Raw genomic sequence first — 18,781 nt, 5'->3', positions numbered from 1 at the left:
GAGTGCGAGATCGTGACCTGAGCTGAAGTCGGACGCTCAACCGACTGAGCCACCCAGGCGCCCCCCTCCTCTCCTTTTTGAACTGGTTTACACTCCACTGCCCTCACAAGTAGTGCAGGACTTAGTCTAACGTCCCAAGCTGACCATGAATCCCTACAATCTTTTATCTCCCAATATCAAACATTTGCCTGACCCATCTTGCTTTGTACCAAACACAGGGACACACAGACCAGCAAATATTGCATGGGACATACTCATACTCTGAAAGTATCTATGGTTTATCTGAAATTCACATTTCACTGGGCAGCTGTATTATTTGCTAAATCTGGAAAGTCTACATGCTAATTCTCTATAACCATCACAGCGCTGGGTTATTCATGTCGATTATGCATGGGAAATGTGACTCTGTAGTGGGCATAGTGGTTGCTTCCCAAAATCCATTCCGCTTCAGATGATATAATTTCACTCGAACTGCTAGTAACTGGTTCAGAAATAGGCATGGGACTCAATTCAGACCAATGAGCCATGATAGGATTGCTTCTACAAAAAGTTTTCTTTCTCCCAACTGCAAACCACAGGAGACAGTATCTCTCCCATTGGACCTGAACAAGGAAATACGTCACATCATTGCTGCTTGAGACCAGCTTGCGATCAAGAGAGGACCTAGCTGGGAGAATAAAGCTGGCACACAGAGAATAATAAATCTGGGTCCCTGGTCACTAAGCCACTGAATCAATGAACCCTGGAGTCTGGCCGACCCCTAGGCCTTCCTGTTATGTAAAATGATAAAGTCCTTGTTGTTTAAAGTGAAAATTTTGTTAGTGGACAGCCAAAAGCAGTCTGATAAAGATAAACCAGATTCCAGGGGCCTCCGTCTCAGCACTGAGGACCCACCTGGGTTGTCTGTGCCTCGAAAGTTGCACCAAGACAATGGTGCCCTTCCTCCATCCAATCAGCTGCCCACCTGTTTGACTCCTCCTGTTACCTTGTCCCTTCCTTGTTCTTCCTCTCTGCCACCTCCTTCTCCAAGCTGGTGAGGAAGTTCTCCCTGAGGAAAATGGAGATTCTTTCACCGTTGCCTGGGTAAAGCAACAGAAGAAGGGTTGGCCATCACCCAGCATGCCCTGCACTTGAGGACAGCAGATTTCAAGACTTTCAGGGAAAACGCAAGTATGAGCTTGTGGGAAGATAACAGCTGAGAAGAGGGAGATAAGTCCAGAAAAATTAAACTCTTACTCCATGATTACAAATGACCCTTATGAGAAAAAGAGCGGAGGAGGACTTTAATTAATAGTGATCACGCTGGACATAAAGTACCCTTTATGATGCTTGGAATAAAGAATAAGACAGTTGATCTGAAAAGTATGGGAGACAGGAGCTCAGAATAAACTAGGGAATTGTGTAATTCCAGAGACTCATGGCCACTGCCTGTCTCCCAGTCTGTGGGTCCCACCACAGTATGAACCCCTCAAGGGCAGGGACCCTTTGTGCTCCTAGCACTGAGCCAAGAGCCGGGCATGCAGCAAGCACTCTATGGGTCTGTTGAAAAGATGAGTGGAACACATTTTTAGTACCTTTCTGCTGAGCCCTAATTCTTTATCTGTAACTGAGAGTAATAATATCTATTGTACAGGGCTATTACAGCAATGACAAGACATAAAGAATATGGAACAGTCAGGCCAGGGTGAGAGCTCGATAAATAGTAGCCTTTGTTATTCTTATGCCCAGAGAGTCCATTGTATACCTGCCCTGTGGTCAGCTAGGTCGAGGGAGATGCAGCAAATGAGACAAAGCATATAAAGCTTTGATAGTGCCCATCAACATCAGGAGTATCACCATTGTTATTTCTAGCATTATTATCATTACTGAAAAAGTATATTTTTGAAATCCAGTGAGTCAGCAGGCACAAAAGGATGGCACAAAAGAAAAAAACAACAAAAGGAGGTAACTGTTCCCTTTCCAATTTGTTTGAACTCAAAAAGGAAATACCAGCTTTTCAGAGTGAATGCTATGACGTCATCAGATAGCAGTGAGCAAGCAGATCTCATTTTGCCTCCATCTCCGTCACAAAGAAGAAAGGGGTACAGAGTAAGAACAGTCAAGAAGGAATTTGAGCTTGTGGCAGGTGAGGACACAGAGGCGGTAAGGAAGCTGCAAGGCCCTTTTGAAGTGTGAAGCAGTTAGGGTTCTGTGAGGAGATGAAGCATGCCCTTGGTATTGGAGGACCTTTGGATCTGATCAAGTCATATCTGATGGACCTAGAAAAAGGGAGCGCTGTCATGAGCAGAAGGATGCAAGAGAATGATGTGAATTTCTAAGAGGTAGATTCTAGAAACATAGCTTGGTGACCATGAAATTCTAGAACAGATGCCTAACTGCTGATCTGTGAGCCCTTTGGGCGGAAGCCAGCTAGAGCACAGTAGGAACAAGTCATGTCCAAACCATCTGCTTCCGTTTCGTTAGGGACCACTGGGCTCCTAGCCGAGGGGAACACAACAATAAACCTGATATATCTTGATTTCGCTTAAATGCCCTGATGAGACATCCTTGTTCAACCATTTCACCCATAGCCTCCCAGAGTTGTGCCAGTGGAGCCTTCCAGCAAACAAAACCTTGGTTCTTGTGATTGCATGTTTTCCCTGAGGCTAGAGAAGCCTCTTGGGGACATTTGGGAAGCATCTGTATCAAGGACCTATTCACAGACTATATTATTTATGCCTGCTTCTTTCCCCCAGTAGGACAAGACTCCTTGATGCCTGAAACCAAATCTTGCTCAATGTGGGACTGATCCCAGGACCCTACATAATGACCTGCATGGTTGAAGCCAGGATTATGAGTCAGATTGGCTCTCAGGAGAGCCATGGCTCATATTCAGTGCGGATGAGGCACAGGTAAGAGAGAATATCTGGAAAGTGAGATAGGAAGGACCAAGAGTTTAACCCAGCTGATGTTTATAAAATGTCTCCACCAATAATAAGAGCTAATATTTACTGAGTGTGTACCATGAGCCAAGCACTGTTCTAAATGGCTCATATGGTATTAACTCATTGAATACCATCACCATCCCCCTGTTACTGATGACACAGAAATTCAGTGGAGGTATATGCATTGCTCAAGATCACAATGCTGGTAGGTGACAGAGGACTAGGATCAAGGTTTTAGGATTTAGAGGGGAGGTGCTAGAGCAGGTGGAGATGATGATGGTAACAAACGAGTGGCACATGTCCAGCATTTGCTAACAGGAAGCCTGACTCCATTCCATGGTGGCAACTACACCCAGCCCCAAGACCTCACAGCCAGCCAGCCCTCTTCCCTGTCACCAGTGCCTCCCGCTGCTCCCATCTCCCGGAAGGACTGTGAGTGTCCTCCAGCTTCGTCTAGTGCCGGCTCTCAATAACGCAGCCAGAGGACAGAACAACGGTCCCTGCAGAAATGAAGCAGATTGCAAAGACTGCAGTCAAAGGGTACAAAGAAGACAGGCATGGACAGTGGGGACATCTCTTCTGTTCCTCATTTCTTGGTTCCTTTTGCGAGAATCGTATGGACAGTTGTGGGCCCCAAAGGGATCAGGAGATGAGGAAACCACAGTCCCAGCTAAAGCCTAAAGTGTCACTAGCTTTACAGAGAGGCCTATTTCAAGCATGCAGCCCTCAGGAAAGCCCCCAAAGGCTGCTGCCCCGGCAGCCGCCTCCCCTACTGCCCTGCACTGGACTCATCCTACTGAGCAGAGAGATTCCGATTACACACCTCCAAAGCTACATAGCATGTCAGGGAGTGGATTCAAAGTAGCCCCTTTGCCCCACACTGTCTGTCCTCAATGTTATTGCAAAAAGAACTTGAATTTTGGGGTCTGACAGATCTGGATTCAAATCCTGACTCTGTACCAGATTGGTACCAGAGCTTGAGAAAATCATGAACACCCATGAATGTGGTTCCCTCCATTATACCTGCCTCCTAGGAGCTTCATAAAGATTAAATGAGATCACTTGCAAAAGCCCCTAATAGATTAAAATAAAATAAAATAAAATAAAATAAAATAAAATAAAATAAAATAAAATAAAATAAAATAAAATAAAAATCATGTGCTTGACACATGGTAGCTTCAAGAAGAAGTGTTCCTCCTCATGGAAGGAGTTATTGAGAAATGTATCTCAGGGCAGAGATGCTGTCTTGCCCATGAGAGGGGTAGAAAAGACACATGCAGAAGTGAGCAAGAAAGAGGAAACTCCATTACCTCCAGCCCCAACCCCTAACCCCACCCAAAGCCCTTCCTAACTCATTGGAAATCTCACCCTGGAGCTTTGCAGCCTTTGTTCTGAAGGCTCTTGGCTATGCCTTCCCATCCCAGGAGAGGCTAGTTTACAAGAAGGACTTGAAGCCTTAAGTGTCTCTGATTTAATTCCATGCCCAATGAGACAACGGCTCATTTAGACAGCTCATTTCTGCTCCTACATCCCATTAGAGGCAGCCCTAGCTCACCTCCATTTGGCTAACAAGCCAGCTTGGGCTCAGAAGGAAATGGAGGCGATTTACAGCAAATTATTCAATTAGAACAATGACTGGGGCGGTTTCTGCCATTGTCTAATGGGCCAATCCCAATACAGCTCGAGGCTGGGCTGAGATTATTTAATCTGCAGAATCCATTAGGGCTGTCAACAGGGGCAGGACAGCAAATATTGTGGAAAGCAGTTAAACTCCAATGCGGCGCTGGGTACTGGGAGGAGGCAGCTGGGGGTGGGGCGGGGGAGGGGTGGCTGGGAGAGGAATGAGACGTGGGGATTCAGTCATGTCCCTCATTATGTGATCCTCTGCCCCCTCATTTTTCTCCTCCCTAGAATTTATCATAATTGTAACTAAACAATTAACTGAAATTAGTAGCTTCATGCTTTCCCCCCCTGAGGATCCCAGGGTCAGGGACTAGAGGTCTGTCCTGCCCACTGCCATATCCCCCACCCCGCTCCTGACTCTGTACCTGGTGCACAATTATCATATTCACTAACACTTCCTGACTGCCTGGATGGGTTCTCACTGAAGGAGCCCTGGCAGGTGCCTGTTCTGCTGCACTGTGATGAGTATTCATTGAGAGGGTGATGGGAGGGCCTTTTCCAACCATGCAGGCTACAGGGAGAGGGCTCTGCATCCTTACACCCACTGACACAGAGCCACCTGTCCCCTCCTGAGTTTCTGTGGCCCTCACTGCCTGATCACACCTGGCTAAGCAGGCTCCCTCCCCACCCCCAGCTGTGACCCAACAGGTTCTCCCAGACAGAGAGACAGGGACAATGGACAGTTGCATCACAACTGCAAAAACTGCAAAAGAAGCAAGTGGGTGCTCAGGGAGGTCCAGAGGGCTTCCCAGCGGTACTAGGTGAGAACAGGTGGGGAAAAGGGGTCAAGGCCTGACTTCAAAGCTGACACTTGCAAGAGGAGTGTGAAAACACAGGAGAAAGGAAGGTGTGGAAGGAAGGGTGGGCAGACAGAGGGAAGAACACGGGGAGATTAAAGAACTGCAAGTGCTTCTAGAAGGCTGAAGTGAGCACCCCAGGCTGGTGATGGAGTTTAGAGGAAACGATCCCAGTAGCGTGGGAATACAGAAAAAGGAGTGGCCACTTTCAGCTGGGAAAGTAGGCCACATTTCTTAGAGGAGACGACATCTGAAGTGGGTCCTGAATGCAGGGTGGGATTTTGCCAGGTGAAATGGGACAAGGACATTCAGTGCCAAGACAGCAGTGTGAACAGTGGCATAAAGACCAGGAAATGAAGCAAGTATTCAGGGACCCAGATCTCTCGCAGGGCGCTGGAGGGAAGGTGCTTCCGTGGTCCTGCATACGAAAGGAACAGATTCTTTGGCCTCTTTCCTGTGGGTGGTAGGGAGCCACTGATGGTTTGAGCAAGGGAGTAAAATGATCAGAGTGAAATTTCAGCTCCCATGGTGACCAGTAAGTGGATGGACTCCAGGGAGTGGGGCCAGTAGCAGCGGTCCATTTAAGAGACAGGAGCAACTCCCAAGGGGACCACCAAAGCCCTGGGTTGGAGGCATGGAGACCTGGGGTAAAAAGGAGGGCGGCTGCAATGAGCTTTGGGAGGTAACAGCAATGAGCTTCCCTCCTCACCCCAACTCGAGGCACTGTTGATCTGTGGGAGCATGGCAGCAGTCCTCGAGATATTTCAGTATTGCTAGCTGGGGTGGCCAGCAAGCTGCAGCAATCAGATACTCTAAGAACCCTCATTCCCATGGGAGATGCAAGAAACTAAGCAAGCTGTCACCTAGCCCTACTGAATAGACTGAGCCTCATGAAATATAGACAGCTCCGGCTCCCTGGAGGAAGCCTGGGAGGGCCCTCACAGCTGTCAGGCAGCAGAGGCAAGCAGGTGGGCAGAAAAGACCTCAGGGCTCACAGGAGCTGGGCTTGCCCCTCAGGCCCTGAAGACCCTGGCCAGGCAGCCGAGAAGGACTGTGCATCAGACCTCAGCCCTGCTCCTCAATTCCAGAGCCAGAACAGTTTCAACAAAGCACAAACAAGGCCCCAAGCCTCCCCTTGATTAACTGGATACATCTACCTTCTAGGCTTTACCTAAAAGGTAACAAGAATCCCACCTGCGCAAATATGTCCGGGGCAAGACTAGAGCCCTCCAGCCACAATCTGGGCAGCCTTCCTGGAGGAGCTCACATCATACTGTTAGAGTATTAGAATTAGTAGGAGGCCTTAGAGATTATTCCCTTGTAATAATAACTATAATGATACTAATAATAAGTAGGAGGAGAAGAGGGAGAAGAGGGTGCTATTTGTCAGGCACTGTTGTAAATGCTTTATAGTTATTCATCCTCAGAATAATCTTATGAACAGCTCGTGTTAGCCCCATTTTTCAGATGATAAAACTGAATCACAGAGAGATTAACATGGGCAGATGGAAAGACATGTTCAGAGAGGGGAAGAGATCTGCCTGAGGTCACACAGCAAACTGAGCTATATCTGGAACTTGCATTCGGGTTTTCTCACTCCCAGAAACTTCCCCATGAGAAATCCAAACAAGGCTTTGTATGGTTAGAGCCCAGAGAGACCCCACTCAGGCTCAGTGTGATTTTCCCTGGGAAATCAATGGCTCTGGCAGTTCCCCATCTATAAATCTAGGATAATTACTCATGCTCTTTCTCCTTTGCTGTAGCTATCAAGCACAGGGGAATGACCAGTGGATAGGAAACTGCAGGGAATCCTAGTCTAATTCAGCTCAGCCTTGGAATAAGACGGGCAGGTTGATGCAGAGATGTCCACGAGTCCTCAGAGGTCTGAGAGAAAGGAGCCAGAGTTAAACTCTCCCTGCTGAGGTCCAGGTGCCCCAGTCCCTGATCAATGATTGCCCATCCTCTGAAGGGCTCCAGCTTGTCAAAGCCAACTGCCAGGCAGCCTCTCTTAAATGAGTATGTGTAATTGTCCCAGGGGGAAGCCCAAAATTCCTGGAACCAGGAAAGCCATGGCTGCTCCATCTTGCATCTCAGGGTGGCCCCTTCCTGATTCTAGGGCTATGACACCCCAGCTGCCCATAAGAGGAGCACCCAGCCCTGAACCACACAAGGAAACTGCAGTTACTGCCATCTGGGAGCTGGCCCTGAGCTGCTGATCATCTAATAGGCGAAAATGAGACACTGGTACCCCAGACGTCCAAGACCTTAGGCAGAGTGTAGCCCCCGAGAGAAGCTATGCCGGGCCTTTGGGCCACCCCCATCCAGAACCCCTGTTGCTTAAGAACACAGATTCGGAGTCAGTGACTAGCTGTGTGACCTTGGGCATTAAGTGTCCTTATCTGTGAAGTGGGGTACATAATAAAGATAATGGGAGTAATGGTTCCTTCCTCATGGCACTGCTATGCGGATCAGTGAGATCACAGATGTGAAGTACCTGGCACACAGGGGTGCTCAGAATCAGACTGGTTCTGTTTCTCTTCTGGTGAGGACAAGTAGCCAGCAGCAGGGGGGCAGCCAGATGGAGGCCAGTCTACAGCCTCCTGAACTATATCCAGCTGGTCAACTGCTTTTTACTCTTTCACTTTTTATTTATTTATTTTTTTTATTTTTTTATTTTTTCAACGTTTTTTATTTATTTTTGGGACATAGAGAGACAGAGCATGAACGGGGGAGGGGCAGAGAGAGAGGGAGACACAGAATCGGAAACAGGCTCCAGGCTCCGAGCCATCACCCCAGAGCCTGACGCGGGGCTCGAACTCACGGACCGCGAGATCGTGACCTGGCTGAAGTCGGACGCTTAACCGACTGCGCCACCCAGGCGCCCCAACTCTTTCACTTTTTAATTATCCCCTCTTACTTTCTAACTTTTCCTGATGTGAATGTTAGCCAACTGCTCAAATGTTCCTTAGCTCCGATTTGCAAAAGCGAGAGCCCTCTCTCACTGGGCCCAGATCCCAGGGTGCTAAAATTAACAATCAGTATACTTTAAGCTAATGACTTACTGGTCGTGACTGCCACGAACAGACATAACTCTCAGATAAAAGCCATTAGAGAAAATTGAATAGCTCCAGCGTGGTGAAAATTTGGATACATCCTGTTTCATAAATCACGCTCAGGGGTTACACTGGGCGAGCTATTTCCCTCTCTGAGTCATGATGAGGCCCCAGGTTGAAGGGGTCTATATACCCTTGGGAAAGAAGACATAGGAGGGAGAAGCATACGATCTGGGGCATAGAGTGAGTCAAACATGAAAAAACAGCCAATTGACAGAATGCTGTATTATCAAGGCTCATTTCTGCCTGGTACGCTGCATATCACAGCAGCGTTGAAACGGTGCACTGCATGGTGTCTACTTCAGAGTAGGAGTTCAACAAATATTGGTCATTACCCAACAGGGGATTCCATGGTTCTCCAAAACCATCTTGCTCTTCCATAATGCTATGCATTGCTCATGGCATCCCAACACGTCCAGATCAAAATCTCCTCCACTCTCTTTCTCTATCTCCAGGTCATACCAAGGTTTCGGGACGCAGCTCTAATCCCACCTCATCTGGGAGGCCATCTCCAACCACTCTAACCTATGTGATTTCTCCCTCCAAAGAGTTACCTAGGACTCAATAAAGCTGCGAGGTCTTGAACAGTTTTAAGTTATAATGGTAGGTATGCTTTCTCCATGGCCCTCTCTCTTCCCCTGTCTGCCCGTTAAGTGATGCCAGAGCAACTGGAAAGCCACACCAACACGGTGAGGCCAAAAGATGGAAGAAGATGAGTCCTGACCATGATTTAGAGTAGAGCCACCCAACTCACATCAGTCTGAGGGATAAACAAGAAATAAACATAATGTGTTTGGGGGATTGTTTATTATAGCAAACAATCTGAATTAACCTAACTATGAAAACTAAAATCAGTGCTATATTTAAGGCATCCATAAGAGTGCTAGACACAGAAGTCTCTCAGTAAATATAAGTCCCTTTTCCTATCTTCCTTGGTCTTGTAGGAGATGGTAGAATACTGTGTTTGTCTAACAGCCTCTGGACATTGGCTCCAGTTCAGGCACAATATGGCTAGAGTCCAGAAGTTGATGAGGTGACAGTAGGATGGAATAAATACCTACAAACATTTAAAGTCCTATCAATTCTGAGACTACGATTCTGTTTCTCAGTCACTGCCTTGTCGCTCATATGTATCCATTCACAATAATAGCTACATTTTACTATACTCAGGTGGTTCTAAGGTGCATTTTTTTCATATTTTAGCATCTGAAATTGGGATGCATGTTTCAGTCAATGGCATCTTGGCACTGTGTTACAGTTTAAGTTAAAGCATATTTTCTTTTTTATGAAGCAACAGGCATCTTACAATCTATGGCATTTTAAACTCAATGAAATATAATATTGGGTACTTTATTATGTGCCAAGCACTCTTCCAAGTGCTTCATACAAATAAATTCATTTATTTCTCAAAAAAAAAAAATCCAAACTAATCAGTACTGCTATTATCCCCATTTTAAAGATGGGGAAATAAAGACCCAGAGAGATTCTAAAATTTGCCAAGGTACACAGCTAGTAAGTTGAGTGGCGATCAAGACAACATACCCTTTAAGGAACTCCATACTATGCCACTATTTTTCAGCACCTGGTTTTTAGTTGACAACTGTGTCCCCTTCTTATAGACAATGCTCACACAGAAATTTTGTGTTTGGCAATATGATGGACCACATATTCTAAAATACTTTTCCATGAGAAGAATTTGAAAGGATTGACAAAGATGCTTGATGTTTTTTAAATGCATCACTGAGCTGGCAAAAAGATAAGAAATCTGGAGAGGCCAGGAGGAAAGCAAAAGCAGGAACCAGGGAAAAGAAGCAAGAACTGAAGGGAGTTTTTGCCCTAAGAACATCTGCTACTGTATTCCTTAAGTTCTGTTTCACATGTGTATTGGGTAGGGAAAACTAGGCACAAAGCCTAGGGACTAGGGAAAGGATCAAATAGGGTCCAAAAGACCAGAAGCTCAATGTTAAGGGTAAATGAGAAATAATCTTCTATACAGAAGATGCAAGAAAAGTTGTATCCCAATTTCACCACTGAGTAAAGGAAAGTAAAATCTCTCCCAAGAATTAACGACCTTCATATAGGTTTGTGACCTGAGTTCACACTATCCATTGCCGGGGGGGGGGGGGGGGGGGGGTGTGAAGGGACTCAATTAGAGAATTTAGCTTCAAGAAATAAAAGAGTCATGGAAATATTTTTCAAGGAACAAAGGCTATAAAATATAACCAAGCAGATTTGAGAAAGAACCAGATTTGAGATGGAACTTCTATAAATTAAAAATATAACAATTAAAATGAAAAAACTCATTAGAGATCTTAATCACAGCTCAAGGATGAATTAGTGTAAAAGACAGAACAAAAGAATTGATCTGAAATGCATCCCAGAAAGACAAAGGGAGACAAAACATGACAGAAGTAAAGCCAAGGAGTGAAAAGTCTACCAAGGATTTAATCAGATTTCCAAAGGGAGAGAAGAAAAAGAACAGGGGGAAAAGTAATATTCAAAGAAATAGTGGCTGAAATTTTTCTCAGAAAGTTTGAAAGACAAAACAACTTTCAAACCCAGGAATGCCAATGAATTTTAAGCAGAAAAAATACAAAACATACACAAACCATAGAAAACTCCTAAGACTGGGGTGCCCAGGTGGCTCAGTCAGTTGAGCGTCTGACTTCGGCTCAGGTCATAATATCACAGTTCATGGGTTTGAGCCCCGTGTCAGGTTCTGTGCTGACGGCTCGGACCCTGGAGCCTGCTTGGGATTCTGTATCCCCCTCTCTGCCCCTCTCCCGCTCATGCTCTGTCTCTCTGTCTCTCTCTAAAATAAATAAACATTAAAAAAAAATTTTTTTTAAAGAAAACTCATAAGACTAAAGAACACCAAAGACAGAGAAGATTTTGAAAGTTTCCAAAGGGGAAAGAAAAAAAGAGAGAGAGAGAGGAATTAGATCAATAGGTGACCACTTAAGAGCAATGATGAAAGTCAGCTGACAATGAGAAAATATCTGATTACAGAGAATAATAGTCCTAAAATTCTATACACCGAGAAACCCTCTTTCAAGACTAAGGGTGAACTAAAGACATTTTCAAGCAGGTAAAAATCCCACAAAGGAAATTCTCTTTTTTTAACATTTATGTATACATTTTGAGAGAAAGAGAGAGGGAATGAGCAGGGGAGGAGCAGAGAGAGATGGAGAGAGACAATCAATCCCAAGCAGGCTCTGCGCTGTCAGTGCAGAGCCTGATGTGAGGCTCAAACTCATGAACCATGAGATCATGACCTGAGCCGAAATCAAGAGTTGGATGCTTAACCAACTGAGAAACCCAGGCACCCCACAAAGGAAATTCTAAAGGATTGATTTCAGGCAGGGAAAATGTAATGCCTGACGGGAAATTTGAGATACAAGAAAGAATGGTGAGCAAACTTACTTGTAACTGTTTCAGGAAATCCAAACAAATCTTGACTATAAGAAACAATTATACCTCGTTTATGGGGTAAGAGAAAACAAGATAAACCTAAAATATTGCATGCGAATTCAAAAGGGGATGACTAAGTCAAAGTGTTCTGAGTTTCTTTTATTTGAGGAGGAGGAAAATAGAGGTGTAAATTAACTTCAGCCTTATTAGGTTATGATTAACGCTGTAATATCTAGAGTTACCTTATTAGGTTATAATAAATTCTATAATATCTATGTATAACTAAAAGAATATATGTAAAGATAAAAATAAATATTACCATTCAAATAAGTTAAGAGAGGAAAAAAATAAATGAGTAATAAAAAAAGCAATAAAAAAGAAGAAAAAAAGAAGTCTGGGGGGCAAGCATTAATAAATAATAGTAAACACAGTAAGGAGGGATGAATTAAATTAGCCAATTGTAAGCAAAGATTATAAAGTGTGCATTACACACACACACACACACACACACACACACACACTAGCTGAAGCAGAAAAATTATTAGTAACAGTATAGGATATTTGAATGACACAGATTAGATTTAGTGTTTATAAACAACACTGCATTCAAGTTATCAGGAATACACATTCTTTTCAAGGATTTATGAATCGTTCTTTTTCTTTTTCTTTTAAATGACTAGTGACTGCTAGATCATAAGCAAGCCTCCACAAATTTCAAATGAGTGGTATCCTATAGATAGGATATCTATCTCTACCCCAATACATATACCCCCATATATTTAGATATTTTAAACATACAAATTAGAGGTCAAAGAAGAAACTATAACAGAAATTAGAAAACAAACCCAAATGATTATGAAAATGCATATATAAAAATAATGTAGTATACAGGTAAGTAAAATTAAAAGCAAAAATTGAAGCATTAAATTAGAAAACAAGAAAATATAAAAATTAGATTTTTAACTTCTAACAGTATAAGAAATTTTAGACAAGAGGAGAATCATTCCAAAGAAATTAGCAGAAGAAAAATAGTTAATATAGGAACAAACATTAAGCAAAACACAACAAAGACACAAAACAAAATGTACACACAAATAAAAGGATCAACAGAGTTAAAGTTAGTTTTTGAAAATAGAAATAAAATAGACAAACCTTTGGAAAGATCAGTGGGGAGCGGGGGGAGAGAGATCAGAAAAAAAAAATAAAAGAAACACAAATAATCAATATTAGCAATAAAAGGGAGTTTATTACTAGAGATGCAGCAGAGATAAAAGAATGTTATGGATAATATTATATGGACAAGAATATTCTGCAATATCACTGAAATCATAAACAAGTTAAATAAATAAGTTACTTGTTCTAGACAAATTTATAGAAAAATACAATTAGCCAAAATTGACTCAGGAAGAAATAGATCTATAACTACCAAATAAATTAATCAGTACTTTAAAAGCTTTCCATAATGAAAACACCAGGCACAGAGAAGTTCACAGATGAGTTTCTATCATTTCAAAAAAAAAAAAAAAAAAAAAGACAAACTCACTCAAACTCTTCCAGAGAACAAGAAAAAAGAAAGCACACTTCAATTCATTTTAGGAAGCTGACATAATTTTGATACTGAAACTCAGCAAATCACAAGAAAGGAAATTCATGGGCCAATTTCATGTAAGAACATAGATGAAAATATACTAAACAAAATATTAGCAAGAAGTCCAGCTGTATATGAAAAGGATAATATACTACGGCCAAGTTGGGTTTAGCCCAAAAATTCATGGCTGTTTTAACATTAGAAAACAGATGAAGGAAACTCACTACATTAATAGGGTAAAAAAGGAAAACCTTATAGTCATCTCAGTAGATGAATAAAACCAACTTTGTAAAATTCTACAGCCATTTATAATAAAATCTTTTAGTAAAGAAATAGACCCTCCCTAAATAGATTAAAGGGCATTTGCCCAGAAAAAAATATATACCATACTTAATCACGACGTGTTGAAAGCATTCCCTATGAAACCAAAAACAAAATAAAAATGCCCAGCTCCCACTAACTTCTATTCATTATTGTACTACAGATCTTAGCTAGTGTAGAAAGAAAGAGAATTTGTAAGAATGGAAAGAACCCAAACTGTCATCATTTGCAGCTGATATGATGGGCTGCCACATCAGCCAGTGCACACAGCCAAGGGAGTGAGTGGGGGCTGTATCAGGCCTCTGCTGTGCCCTCCTGTCACACACCTTACACACGACTGGATCCACCAGTCACGTCTGGGGAGACATGGCTTTCCCTAATTGTTCCTAAAATGCAGCATGAGCTGGTAAGTCACTCTCGTTGTCAATATAGAAAACTCCAAAGTACCTACTAATGAACTATTTTAATTCATAAAATGGCTTAGAAAGTTGGACAGAAACGAACACACAAAAGTCAAGTAGAGTCCTAGACACTGGCACAAACATAAAGTGAAATTTAGAAGAAAAAGCATTAACAAGAGCAACAAAAATATTTAAGGTATATAAAAATGAATCTTAAAATGTACAAGTTCCTTAATGAAAAAAACAAAAATTATGAAAAGATATTAAATAAGCCCCAAATAAATGAAAATTTATTGCATATAGATAGACATAGATACGAAAATGTAAATTTACCATAAGCTGATATATAGATACAGTGTAATCCCAACCAAATCCTCACAGGATTTTTTTCCCTAGAACTTCATGAGTTAAATCTGAACTGTATAACTAAGATTATTCCTGAAAAAGAAAAATAAATTAAGGGACTTTTCCTGCCAGATAAAAAGACTTATTTTCAAGTAGTATACACCATGTGATACTGACCCCAGATAAACTTAGAGAATCAACTAGCAAGCCCCAAAATAGACCAAAGCAACTGTAGAAATGTGATTAATGACAGTGGAGGGGGAAACAGAGGGAGTCAGAGTCAGAGCACACAGCACATCCCAAATCACAAGCAGAAAGTGAATGAGGGTATGTGTGCTGGGGGCTGAGGGGTGATTGCTCCCGCCTGGTCTATGAGGGGTGAGCTCCTTCTTGCCCACACACTCCTTTCCCTGAAGCTCCTGCTTGTCCCAGAGCAAAAATCTAGTTGGTTTGAGCCAGAGAGAACCAGGCAAAAGCGTTGCTCTAAAATTCCCCTTCTGCAGACCAAAAAGAAGAGCCATCTCCAGGAAAAGCCAATGAAAAAGCTTCTGAAAATGAGAAAGGAAAGGTTAATTAAGATGACCTGGTATATGAATGTTTTAATGTGTTGTTGAATTCAGTTAGAATGATCAAGTGGGATTTACCCCTGGGATGCAAGGAAGGTTCAACATACAGAAATCAATAAACATTTTACACCACATTAATAAAATGAAGGATAAAAAATTATATGATCCCCTCAACAGATACAGAAAAGGCATTTGACAAAATTCAGTGTCTTTTTGTGAAAAAAAAAAAAAGTGTTCAACGAATTGAGTACCAAAAAACCATACCCCAACATAATAAAAAACAGATATAACAAACTCATAGTTAACATCATAGTCAATGATGAAAGATTAAAATCTCTTCCTCTAAGGTCAAAAACAGTACAATGGTGACCACTTTCAACACTCCCATTCAACATAGTACTGAAAGTCCTAGCCAAAGCAATTATTTAAGAAAAGGAAATAAAAGGAATCCAAATCAGAAAGGAAGAAGTAAAACTGGCTTTGTTTGCAGATGACATGATGTTATATATTCTTTAAAAACCCTAAAGAATCCACCAAAAAAAAAAAAAAACTGTTAAAACTAATAAATGAATTCAGTATAGTTTCAGGATTCAAAATCGACATACAAAAAAGTTACATGTCTATACACTAATAACAGACTATCTAAAAAAGAAATAAAGAAAAAAATCTCATTTATAATAGCATCAAAAAGAATGAAATACTTAGGAATAAATTTAACCAGGGAGGTGAAAAATACATACACTGACAACTATAAGACATTGATGAAAGGGCGCCTGGGTGTCTCAGTCAGTGGAGTACCCAACCCTTGATTTCAGCTCAGGTCATGATCCCAGGGTTGTGGGATCGAGGCGCACATCAGGTTCCATGCTGATCATGGAGTCTCCTTAAGACTCTCTGTCTCTCTCCCTCTGCCCCTCTCCTCTACTCGCTCTCTCTCTCTCAAAAAAAAAAAAAAAAAAAAGACATTGATTAAAGAAATTGAAGAAGACACAAATAAATGGAAAGACATACCATATTCACAGCTGAGAATAATTAATATTGTTAAAGTGTCCATATTACACAAAGCCATCTACAGACACAATCTAATTCTTATCAAAATTCTAATGGCGTTTTTTTTTTTTTTCACAAAAGAGAAAACTATCCTAAAATTCAAATGGCACCACAAAAGACTCTAAATAACCAAAGCAATCTTAAGAACAAGGCTGGAGACATCACACTTTCTGATTTCAAACTATATTATAAAGCTATACGAATCAAAACTGTATGGGACAAGTATAAAAACAGACACATAGACCAGTGGAAAAAAACTGAAAGCCTAGAAATAATCACCCACATGTATAGTTAACTAATATTTGATAGGGAGATAAGAACACTCAATAAGGAAAAGAGAATCTCTTCAATAACTAGTCACATTCAAAAGAATGACATTGGACCTTTATCTTACACCACTCACAAAAATTAACTCAAAATAGATTAAAGACTTAGTTGTCAGACCCAAAACTGTAAAACCCCTAGAGGTCAATAGCAGGGGCGATGGGGAGGGGTGGGGGGAGGCGCAGCAAGCCTCTTCCTTCTCCTTAACTCCCTTGATCCTTTTCTTCTTCTTTCTGCTTTCTCTTCCCACCAGGTTTCATCCACTTCCCCTAATGGCATCCCCAATCCTACATAAAGGCATGACTTCCCAGCACCCCACGGAAAATATGGTGCAGCCCCAGAAACTAACTCCCCATCACCACTTCTAAAAAAAAAAACTGATTTGAAGGCATCTCCAAGTTTGAGCAAACAAAAATGTCAGGATTTCAAGCATCCCTGGTTTTGCACTGGAGACCCTTCACTACTAAGTATCAAGATGAAAAAAAACTGGAAACTGATTGGAACCTTATTCGAAGTCACAATGGAAAGGTTTGTAGTGACAGCATCACCTGCTCCAAACCATTCTAAGACTGCTTTGTATGGGACTCCCCTGGATCCAGCCACTGACTTTGAGTTTCGAAGTGAGCTGCACAAAGACAGAGGAAAACTCTGCTGCACTTCTTACATCGTGGTTCTGAATCATGTTCGCAAGTCCACCATTAGTGACCACCTTAAGTCAAAGACTCATACCAAGAGGAAGGCAGAATTTGAAGAGCAGAAGGTGAGGAAGAAGCAGAGGCTCCTAACTGCATCCCTTCGGTGCAAAAGTACTGTGCACACAGAGAAAGTGTTCTCTGGCACTTTATGAAAATGTGCCTAGAAGCCAACATCCCACTTGAGAAGGCTGATCACCCAGCAATCTGTGCTTTGCTGTCTTGTCATGTGAAGAGTAGAGGCTCCAGGAGAGATGCAAACCATAAGAGACTCTTAAATATAGAGAACAAACTGAGGGTTGATTGGGGAGAGGGTAGTGGGGGGAGAAAGGAAAATGGGTGATGGGCATTGAGGAGGGCACTTGTTGGGATGAGCACTGGGTGTTGTATGTAAGCGATGAACCACGGGAATCTAACCCCAAAACCAAGAGCACACGGTACACACTGTATGTTAGCCAATTTGATAAAAAAATTATATTAACAAAAAGAAGAAGAATGGAGGCTCCATATCTAAGTCAGACCAGCTGAGGAGAATATCTGCCTGATGGACAGAAGAACGAGAGCCAACTCGTCAATTCACAAGGTTGTTGACGAAGAGGTTACCACCATTGTGATCAAGATAAATGTGGAGCATTAAAGTTAACAAGATCGAAAGAAAACACAAGCAACAGAAGTAAAAATAAACAAGTGGGACTACATCAAACTAAAAAGCTTCTGCACAGCAAAGAAACAGTCAACAAAATGGAAAGGTAACCTGTAGAATGGTTAAAAAAAATTAGCACACTATATATATGATAAGGGGTTAATATTCAAAATATATAAGGAGCTCATACAACTCAAGAGCAAAAAAAAATTTTTTTTAATTTTAATTTTTTTATTTTTATTTTATTATTTATTTATTATTTATTATATTTATATTATTATATTTATATTTATATTTATTATATTTATATTATTTATTAAAATTATTTGTTATTTATTATTTATTTTATTTTTTATTTTTTATTTTTTTAATTTTAATTTTAAAAAAATTTAATTTTTTTAAATTTTTTACAATTTAAAAATCAATTGTAAAATGTGCAAAAGGCTTGAATAGACACTTTTTTTCAAAGAAGACACACAAAGGGCCAACATATACGTGAAAGGTGTTCATCATCACTCATCACCAGGGAAATGCAAATCACAACCACAATGAGACATCACCTCACACCTGTCAGAATGGCCAGCATCAAAAAGACAAGAGAGAATAAGTAAGTGTTGGTGAGGACATCGAGAAAAGGGAGCCCTCATGCACTGTCAGTAGGAATGTAAATTGGTACAACCACTATGGAAAATAGTATGGAAGCTCCTAAAAAAATTAAAAATAGAACTATTGGGGCACCTGGGTGGTTCAGTCAGTTAAGTGTCTGACTTTGGCTCAGGTCATGATCTCACAGTTCATGGGTTCAAGCCCCGCATCGGGCTCTGTGCTGACAGCTCGGAGCCTGGAGCCTGCTTCAGATTCTGTGTCTCCCTCTCTCTCTGCCCCTCCCCCATTCATGCTCTGTCTCTCTCTCTCTCTCTCTC

At 41.7% G+C, this 18,781-nt stretch overlaps 1 protein-coding gene and 1 pseudogene across 1 annotated transcript in view; one reads left to right on the top strand and one right to left on the bottom strand.

Moving 5' to 3' along the window:
- INSC (INSC spindle orientation adaptor protein) overlaps positions 1–18,781 on the bottom strand; it is a 130,071-nt gene that overhangs the window by 92,672 nt on the left and 18,618 nt on the right. The window lies entirely within an intron of this gene.
- Positions 17,044–17,806, top strand: LOC131487531 (CGG triplet repeat-binding protein 1-like; annotated as a pseudogene).

Source organism: Neofelis nebulosa, chromosome 10 (genome assembly GCF_028018385.1).
Source record: "Neofelis nebulosa isolate mNeoNeb1 chromosome 10, mNeoNeb1.pri, whole genome shotgun sequence".
Lineage (NCBI taxonomy): Eukaryota > Metazoa > Chordata > Mammalia > Carnivora > Felidae > Neofelis > Neofelis nebulosa.
The sequence above is the reverse complement of the archived record's forward strand: the minus strand, read 5'-3'. Positions and strand labels throughout refer to the sequence as shown.